Raw genomic sequence first — 9,300 nt, forward strand, 5'->3', positions numbered from 1 at the left:
ATGTATTAGTTTTGTATTTTTGTACATGTTGGTTTAGTAAGATGTTTAGCTTCTGCTTGTTTCCAAGCTGGTTGTAAATTTCAAAACCAGGAATGTGCCATCTCTCTCTTCCTTAACATTATGTTATGGGAGGAGGAAGAGGAAAACTCTTTTTCTTGTGATATATCTATCTATCTATTTATCTCTCTCTCTCTCTCTCTCTCTCTCTCACACACACACACACACACCTCACACACACACACACACACACGCACACACAAACTGTCAGGCCTGCAGCCATCTTTTCTTTGGATCTTTGGCCTGTCACACTTTTTATTATTCTACTATGCATTTTCTATTGTGGGAAAATGGGACACGGGATTGTACAGAGTTAGATGCTATGTAGCCACAACAAAATTATTTCTAAAAAGCCAAGGTCATCCTTTGTCTTTGCACTCTGCACCTGACCGGAACTGGATAGGTGGAACTGCCAGCATGGCAGTGGGGGCAAGATCTTGAACTTTCAAGTGGGTGGGGAAAACCAGGAAGCTTTTAGATTCGAGTTTTCCCACATTTATTTGTCCTCCAATTAGTTCTAAATATTTGTAAGTTCTCAGTTGACAAGTGTTAAGCAGTGCAAATTAAACAAATTAACAAATTGCCTTCTGAGTAGCTCTCCTATAAGCAAAGGATTCAAAGAGCTGTAAAAAGAGTAGACATCAAGGGCAGTTTTTTTGTAAATGAAATTCACTCACCAACAATTTATTTTGACCACTTGATATTAATTCCTTCAGTCTGCAGAAAAAAAAAAACTAGTCTTAGCTGGCTAAGCAAAACACAATAACAGAAACTCTTGGAAGCCAGCAAAATAGGTTAATGAAATAAAATATAGGTGGCTGAATTGCTTGTAACGCAGAAATAATGTGCCAAGGACTTGATACACTTCCAAAGCAGAGCATTAGGAAACAGTGTGAGTTATTTCTGAAAATGTATAGAGTGTATATATTGCCCAGGTCATTCTTGTAAATAAAAATTATCCAAGTCCCCAATACACTCTCTGCAACAGGCCACCTTCCTCCTTTTCACCCTAGGAATTAGAATTTGAAAATTAAAAGGGGGGTACAGAGAAAACCAAACTAAGCATTAGCACTTAGACTTATATACCACTTCACAGTGCTTTACAGCCCTCTCTAAGCGATTTACAGATTCAGCATCTTGCCCCCAACAATCTAGGTCTTCATTTTACCGACTTTGGAAGGATGGAAGGCTGAGTCAACCCTGAGCCTGATGAAATTCGATCTGCCAAACTGCTGGCAAGTGGTGATCAGCAGAAGTAACCTGCAGTACTGCATTCTAATCACTGTGCCACTCTTTGGATAATAATGAGGGCATCTACTGTCATAACAGTCCTTAAAATAATCAAGCAAAGCTCCAGTTATATGCCTAGTTAAAAAAACCCATATTTTATAAATTTCTCCATACACTGGCAACCATATCTATGAGTTTTTAAAAATCTTCTTTACTTAATGGCAAAATCTGTGATGATGAAGTAGCTTTTTAAAATGGCCTAGCCATTCTTGGAAGAAACATTTGAAAAAGCATAAACATTTATTTTCTACGAAGGCAAGACTCCAGGAAGAGGGGATAGTGTGCTCTAAATGAAAGGCAAGCAATTAATGTGTGTGTGCTTGTGCATTTTAAAAACTGAATGGTCCTGAGTACAGAGAAATAAGGATGCAGAAAATCAAAATGATATGGACTGATTGCAGGAATGGACAAAAATAATTACAGGGTAGCCTTGGATTGAAAAGTAAAGGAGTGTCTATGTTTGAGCTTGTTTTGCTCATTATGGAATATTGGAAGGGAAGATGTAGCAACAGCATGCTGAATGAACACCTGAGCAACAATTGTTCTGGGAAGTAAGCATTCAACTATTCTCAGCAAACACCTCCAGTTGAAGAGTACTGCAATTTCCATCCAACAGCTTTGCATTATTTTCCCATTTCCTACGCCCCATTATGAGCAATTTCTTGGCATTATGCATTCTGTTCACAGAGGAGATCTGTGGGCCCCAGTGGAGGGAAAATGAAAATTGAACCCAGCACCTCAAAAAATAAAAATCTCAATTTTTAAACTCCATGTATTCTGATTAGCCATGTGACCACTATGGAATCATCACCTTCAAAAAAATACACCCCCCTTCTGTTTCATTGACACAGCAGGCTTTTAAAAACCCTGGTGTACATTTCTGCTGAACATCATAGTCATTTTTGAAAATCTTTTAAAATGTCTTGTTCTGGAAAACTACTGATTAAGCTTAAGTAGACATGCAAAAATAAACCTGTCTCAATCATCTAATATAAGTAGATCCCTTCATCTTAAAAACTGTGAAAGTGTGTTGCCTAAGATGTAATTTAAAATGTATATCATTCAACAGAAAAATACAATATTGTGAGCTCTATTGCTTTATAATCTCATTTGAATGCTTCCATTGGGAACCTTTATTAAGACAAAAAAAAATGTACATGAGCTTTCAAAATGTATCTGTTTAGTCCTGTGTAATACAAAATGGCTGGACAAGATGGTACCCACCAAAGCTAATATCACTTTTGTATTCTTTTGCCAAAATATATAGAAATAATTTAAAATTGCACATTATGATTGATTCCAGAAATTGTGACTCACCTTGCTAGACATTTGCAAATTAAACCTCTAAAATGGCTTGAGGAAAGAGAAGAGTAGCAGGAGCACAGAGTCTCTAAAGAAGGTTATATGGGGAAACTATGACCCTCAGATGCTACTGAACTGAACTCCAACTGCCATTAGCCTCAGGCCAATGGTAAAGGATCACAGTAAAAGACCCTTAACATTTGTAGGTTGTCCTTTAGAAGCATCTGGTGAGCTACAGATTTCTTCATCTTCAGACCTAAAAAAAATTAGAACAAGTCGCCTGATAATATTAAAGAAAAGTTCTGATGAAATCTATCCTTTGATTTTTTTTTTGCAGCACTCATTCTACAAGTTTTCATTACTTACTCCCCAGCTTTGCCTCAAAAGAGCTCAAGTTCACTCTTTCCTAATTTATTCCAATAATACACTATGAGATAGGCAAAAGGATTTCCAGAATCAAATCGCTTTGTGAATAAATATTTAAATTTAGAATTCCTTGATCCTAATATGGCTCCCTAACATTCTAATTCTATGCTGCACTTTTATTTCTAATCACACACAGGAATACAAATATGTTACCTTTATCAAGGTAGCTAACTAATCTTTCTAGCACAGTATTTAATTGGGGGGGAGGGGTGGGCTGATGAGAGTACGCAGAGGTTCGGGAGAACCTCTGGCTAAGATTTTGTGCAGTTCGATCCCACTCCTGGCTGGCCTCACCCACCCCACCCCACCCTGCCCCTCCCAGGAGTCACCACGTGGCCCGTTTTGGATGCAGCATACAGAGGCTCAGAGAGAAAAACCAGGAGTTTGGGAAGTCCCAGGAGTCACCCACATGCCGTCTCCGGTCTCCAGAGAGCCTCCAGATCCTGGGGAGGCCATTTTCACCACCCCAGAGGCACAAGGAAAGCCTCTGGAGCCTGGAGAGGGCAAAAACATCCCAACGCTGTGGTGTAGGAGTCTGACTAGGCCATGCCCACCATGGCCACACCCACCCAGCAACTGGGCAGAGAACTGCTTGCTAACCCTTGGGTGGAGATATGGACTTTCACCATGCAAAGCAGATGCTACGGCCTTAATCCGACTAGGTGGGAAAAGAGAAAGTGGAACCAGTAGCAAAACAGATAGCACTGGTTTGTGTAGAGGTGCTCGCAAATGTTTTATCTTTGTCCACACCAAGCATGAAATTGCCATATACTAAATAAATAAATGTATGAAGTGCAGAACTTACAAACTGAATCTACCATAGAAAAAAGAAAACTATAGATTTAAAAGAGTTGGTAAAAAGATCAGGATGGATTATGGTGGGCACTAGGTACTCCCACAGGATATATTGGGCATGTTTGTGTTTTGGCACATAGCATAGCACATCCAGATAGGGAGCCAGTGAGACCTTGGTTAACACAGGTCTTCAAAAACTGATGGTTGTATTATCCAAAAGATAAGGATACAAGGAAATATTTCAATACCTGCTGTACTAAAATATAACTCCAAACTATGCATAATGTAACAGATAAAGAATAAGTGATAGTTTTACTCATCTACGTCTTCTGATGTCTCGGTGATTTCTCTGTTTCATAGATCTCCTTTTCTTCAACTTCTTTCATAAGATGGTATAAACAATTCTGCTGTTTTATGCTCATCAGATGATGATTAACAGATGTGGTGGCACAATGGTTAGAATGCAGTACTGCAGGCTATTTCTGCTGACGGACTGCTGTCAGCATTCAGCAGTTCAATTCTCAATCGCTCAAAGTTGACTCAGCCTTCCATCCTTCCAAGGTTGGTAAAATGAGGACCCAGATTGTTAGGGGCAATATGCTGACTCTGTAAACTGCTTATATATAAATCTACCGTATTTTTCGGAGTATAATACACACCTTTTTTCCTCCAAAAAAAGGCTGAAAATCTGGGTGCCTCTTATACTTCAAATATAGCATTTTTGCCTCCTAAAGCCCCGCCCCCTTCACAAAAATGGCCGGGCATACCCTTATGGAGGCTTTCAGAGAGCTCCTGGGGGCTGGGGAGGGCAGAAATGAGTAAAAAATGGGCCATTTTTTGGCCCCCCAGCAGCACTCTATAAGCCTTTATAAGGCTATGCATGCAATTTTTTTGACCAAAAATGGCCCCGTTTTTGCAAAAAAACAGGTCTTTTTTGCTCGTTTTTGGGCTCCCCCACCCCTCAGGAGCACTCTGCAAGCCCCCACCCCACCAAGGTTATTCATGCCTTTTATTTGAAAAAAATGGGCCCATTTTCACAAAAAACGGGCCATTTTTGGGAGGTTTGCAGAGTGCAAAAACTCCCCCCTCCCTTTCAGAAAGTTCTTTAGTTAGAGTGATTGATGAAAATTACATTGATCAAGTGCTGTGCCAGCAGAAACAAGTCTTAGATGCTGCAGGTTGTTAACGATTTCCTTCTCCAGCACATGGATAAATACACCTGGAAACATCTAGCTACCTATCTACTCTGTCTCTCTCCCTAACTACTGTATTTTTCTCTCTCTCTCCCTACCCCTCTATCTACCTACCTACCCTCTCTCTCTCTCTCCCTACCTACCTACTGTATTTCTCTCTCTCTTTCTCTATCCCTCTATCTACCTACCTACCCTCTCTCCCTCCCTAGTGTATTTCTCTCTCTCTCTTCCTACCTACCTACTCTCTCTTTCTACCTACCTACTGTATTTCTCTCTCTCTCTCTATCCCCCTACCTACCTACCTACCTACCTACCTACCTACCTACCTACTCTCTCCCTCTCCCTACCTACCTACTGTATTTCTCTCTCTCTCTCTATCCCTCTATCAACCTACCTACAGTACCTACTCTCTCTCTCCCTCCCTACCTACTGTATTTCTCTCTCCCTCTATCTACCTACCTACAAATTTGCCTCTTCAAAACCTTGGTGCGTCTTATACTCCAGTGCGTCTTATACTCCAGTGTGTCTTATACTCAGAAAAATACAGTAAGTGCTATTGCTATATTTATTTTCCTCTAGAAAAGGTTAGTCTGTATTTTATTATTTGTCTTCTATCAATTCAGGCCTATTCGAGGGTCAGTATTTTCAATTTTTCATGCACATGTAGTCTATGGCACAGAAATATTTACATGTTTTGCTTCACCATTATCAAGTTAAAGTATAATTCTCTGAGGCCTATACCTCCATAGTAGCTTTAATATTTGAAAAGATATCAATAGGTCACAAGCAAGAAACAAGAGTTGGGTGGTGGATTGGATACTGTTGTCAAAAATTCTCAGTTCCCTCTCCTTGAAAACTTCAGGCAAATTCAATTAATTTCATGCTGGCACAGCATCCTGTTATTAAAATGTCAATTCAAATCATGACAGTGATTCATTAGGACTCAGGAAGATGATTCTAATAATGCATATAATTTGCTTCTTTTAAGATTCAACTAATACAAAAATTAGTCCCAACGAAAAGAGGACATGCAAATCAGACATTTGAATTTTTTTTAAAAAAATGGAGCCATCTACTTAAATCTAAGTAACTGTGCATCTCATTGAATTAGAGTGGTTCATTAACGAAGCAAAAATTCAAAAGTCAGAGTGCCAGGATTGGGAGGAATTTTAGCTTCGAACTATGCTACCTTAGGACAATTACTCTAAATGTAGGTTGGTGGTAGGGATTAACCCCACTGCTACTGTACACCCAAGATTATGATCTGTACACAACTCTGCTCATTATATGTCAGGAAACCTTTGACACTTTTGCAATGCCAAAAAAGAGAAAATGTATCACCAAGCAAAGTAAAGAAGTGGAACGTTGGCATGAAATTAAGTATATGTATAATTGACAAACAAAAGTTATGTTTTAAATAGAAATATACTGACCATACTTGTGAGTGGCAACTTGGCCATTAAGCAAAATGGTCATTGAATGAAATCATGATTGGGCGTATGATTTTATTTCAGCTTTTCTTTGCTTTATAGATCAGCAAAGATTGTAACTGCGAGAACTAGTCATAAAGTTTTCATCACTGATACGAATGGCTTCTAAATGAAGCAGTCACAAAACAGTCATTTGTAATAGATCCCACCATTTGTGGTAGTGATGGAAATTGTGACTCTATTCGGTGTACTTTTCAGTGTGACGTAGTGATGGATAACTTCAAGTCTCCTGCTTTTATGGATAGTCTTATTTGTAAGCCAAACTTGGGTGGACAGCTCCTAGAATTATGTAAAATAACACACTATTTGCTATCTAAAATGATGTATCTAAGAAGTAGGAACTTTCCCCTGATATTTAAGCAAAGATATAAATGCTATGGATTCCTTTGAATCCCAAACTGCAACAAACAATGAACAAATATGGACAGAAATATTTCCAATGCCAAGTATTTATTATTCCCAGACTTCCAAACTTTGGAATTAAGTCATAATTCTGGTTGCTTAAATCAGACACTCCAACACAAATCTGATCAGGAAAGTAAACCTTAATTGGAAAAGAACGTTGGTCCTTACCTGAACATTTCTTTTCTGTAGTGAGGTGGGAGGGGCTACAGCTGGGTTTAGTCACAGCCTGATTGGTCCAGAGACTGAGGGAATTTTCTTAAGTATCCTTCCTTCCCTATAGGTTCCCAGTTTCACGAGGTTGAATGGAAAAAGCTGCGAAACATTATATAAGGAAAAGGCAGTGCACACACACAGGCCCACGACTGCCCTAAACCCGACTAACTAGAAAGCTATGGGTGGGACGTAGCCCCTCCCGCCTCACTACAGAAAAAAAACATTCATGTAAGGACCAACATTCTTTTTCTTGTAGGTTCAGCGGGAGCGCTACAGCTGGGACATACCCAAACTAGGTCTCAGGGCAGGATGTAGACCCTGGGGAAGGGGAGGTCGCCACCTGTTGGAGAACTCGATGACCGAAGGATGCGTCCGCCAAAGCGAAATGACCTAAACAATAGTGTCAGATAAAGGGTGTCGGAGAGGCCCAAGTGGCCGCCCTACAGATGTCCTCTAGAGGGGCCCTAGTGGCCCACATGGCTGTGGTAGCCTCACTCCAAGTGAAGTGGGCCATAATTCCCTGTGGTGGAACTTGATCTAAGGCTTCATAAGCCGCCCTAATGGCCTGCCGTAGCCATCTGCCTATGGTGGCTGAAGACACTCTAGCCCCCAGAGTATTGGGCTGGAAGGATAGGAAGAGAGCCTCTGAATGCCGAAAGGGGGATATGCGCCTGAGATAAATGTGCAAGGTGCGGCAGACATTAAGCCTGTGCCAAAGGATTTCCCTCTCATGTGAGGGAGAGGGACAGAAATTAGGGAGGATGACCTCCTGTGATCTATGGAAAAAAGGAGTTGACCTTTGGGAGAAATGTTGGGTCTAGTCGCAGGACGACCCTGTCTTGGTGGAATTGGCATAAGTCGTCTTTGGACGACTAGGCGCCTAACTCAGATATATGCCGAGCTAAAGTAACGGTGACGAGGAAGGTCACTTTTAGAGTTAAGTACCTGAGGTGTACTATCCTTACAGTTCAAAGGGGGTCCCATGAGCGCTCTAAGTACTAGGGATGGATCCCACGTTGGAAACCTGTGCACCGGGGGCGAGCACAGGTTCGCTGCCCCTTTTAGAAACCGTTTGACCAGTGGGGACTGGGCTAAGGATAAACGGCCCTCCACTGCCAGGTCGGAGGAGAGGGCAACCACCTGTCTTCGCAGGGTGTTATGGAAAAGGCCCTGATCTAGGCCGTGTTGTAGAAACTCAAGGACTTGGGCAACTGTTCTGACCCCCCTTCCTCCGTTGCCCACACAGAACACACACTCCGGAACAGTACAAGGGAACAAGGTTTATTGCACAAACCAACAGAAGGTTCCGTGGCAGCAAGCCACCAAGACAAAACTCACAAGAACAGAACACAAAAGCAGCTATCCAGCTTGCTAGAATTCCAGACTAGAACTTCTGGCATAAGTCTTCTGTTGACTGCTGCAAAGGGTGTATGCACAGTCAACCCTTTTATAACCTGGAAAGGGAGCCTCCCAAACAGCAGCTGAGAGCTTTTTACCACCTATAATTACGCCCACGCTCCTTGCGTCTATGGGCGTGGTGGTAACGGGCGTCCAGAAACTCCCTGCTGAGTTCTGACTCACTGTCTCGTGACTCTTGCCCGCTGCTCCAAGGCATGGCATAGGGAGCCCCCCCTCCTCTGGCTCTCACCGCTGCTCCATGCCTCAGGCGCCTCCTGGTGGCCGACCAGACTCTCGGATCCCTGCTCAGCGTCCGAACCCTGTCCAGGGTCCCCCATCTCCTCTGGTGCTGACTCGTAGGGGCCCTCACTCTCGGAGTCTGGTGGCAGCGGCAACGGCACCTGCTGGGCCACAACAGGCAACCAAGGCATTGGTCGGAGATAGGTGGAATCTTCCTCACCAGGAGGCAAACGTCAACCACGTTGAATTATAATCCGTGTGGTCAACGGGCGCCTGGTGGCCTCAATGTGACTTTGGCAGACAGATTAGCGTCCCTCAGGAGTCGCCGCTCAAGTGCCAGGCGGTCAGTTGGAGCCACTGGGGCTCTGGATGGACCATGACCCCCTGGCACAGGGCGATCTCCTCCTGGAGAATTCTCCAGGGGGGAAGATATGGACAGTTGGATTAGGTCCACAAACCAAGGCTGCCTCGGCCAATATGGCACTACTAAG

The sequence above is a fragment of the Natrix helvetica genome (genome assembly GCF_964273705.1).
Source record: "Natrix helvetica genome assembly, chromosome: Z".
NCBI classification, from domain to species: domain Eukaryota; kingdom Metazoa; phylum Chordata; class Lepidosauria; order Squamata; family Natricidae; genus Natrix; species Natrix helvetica.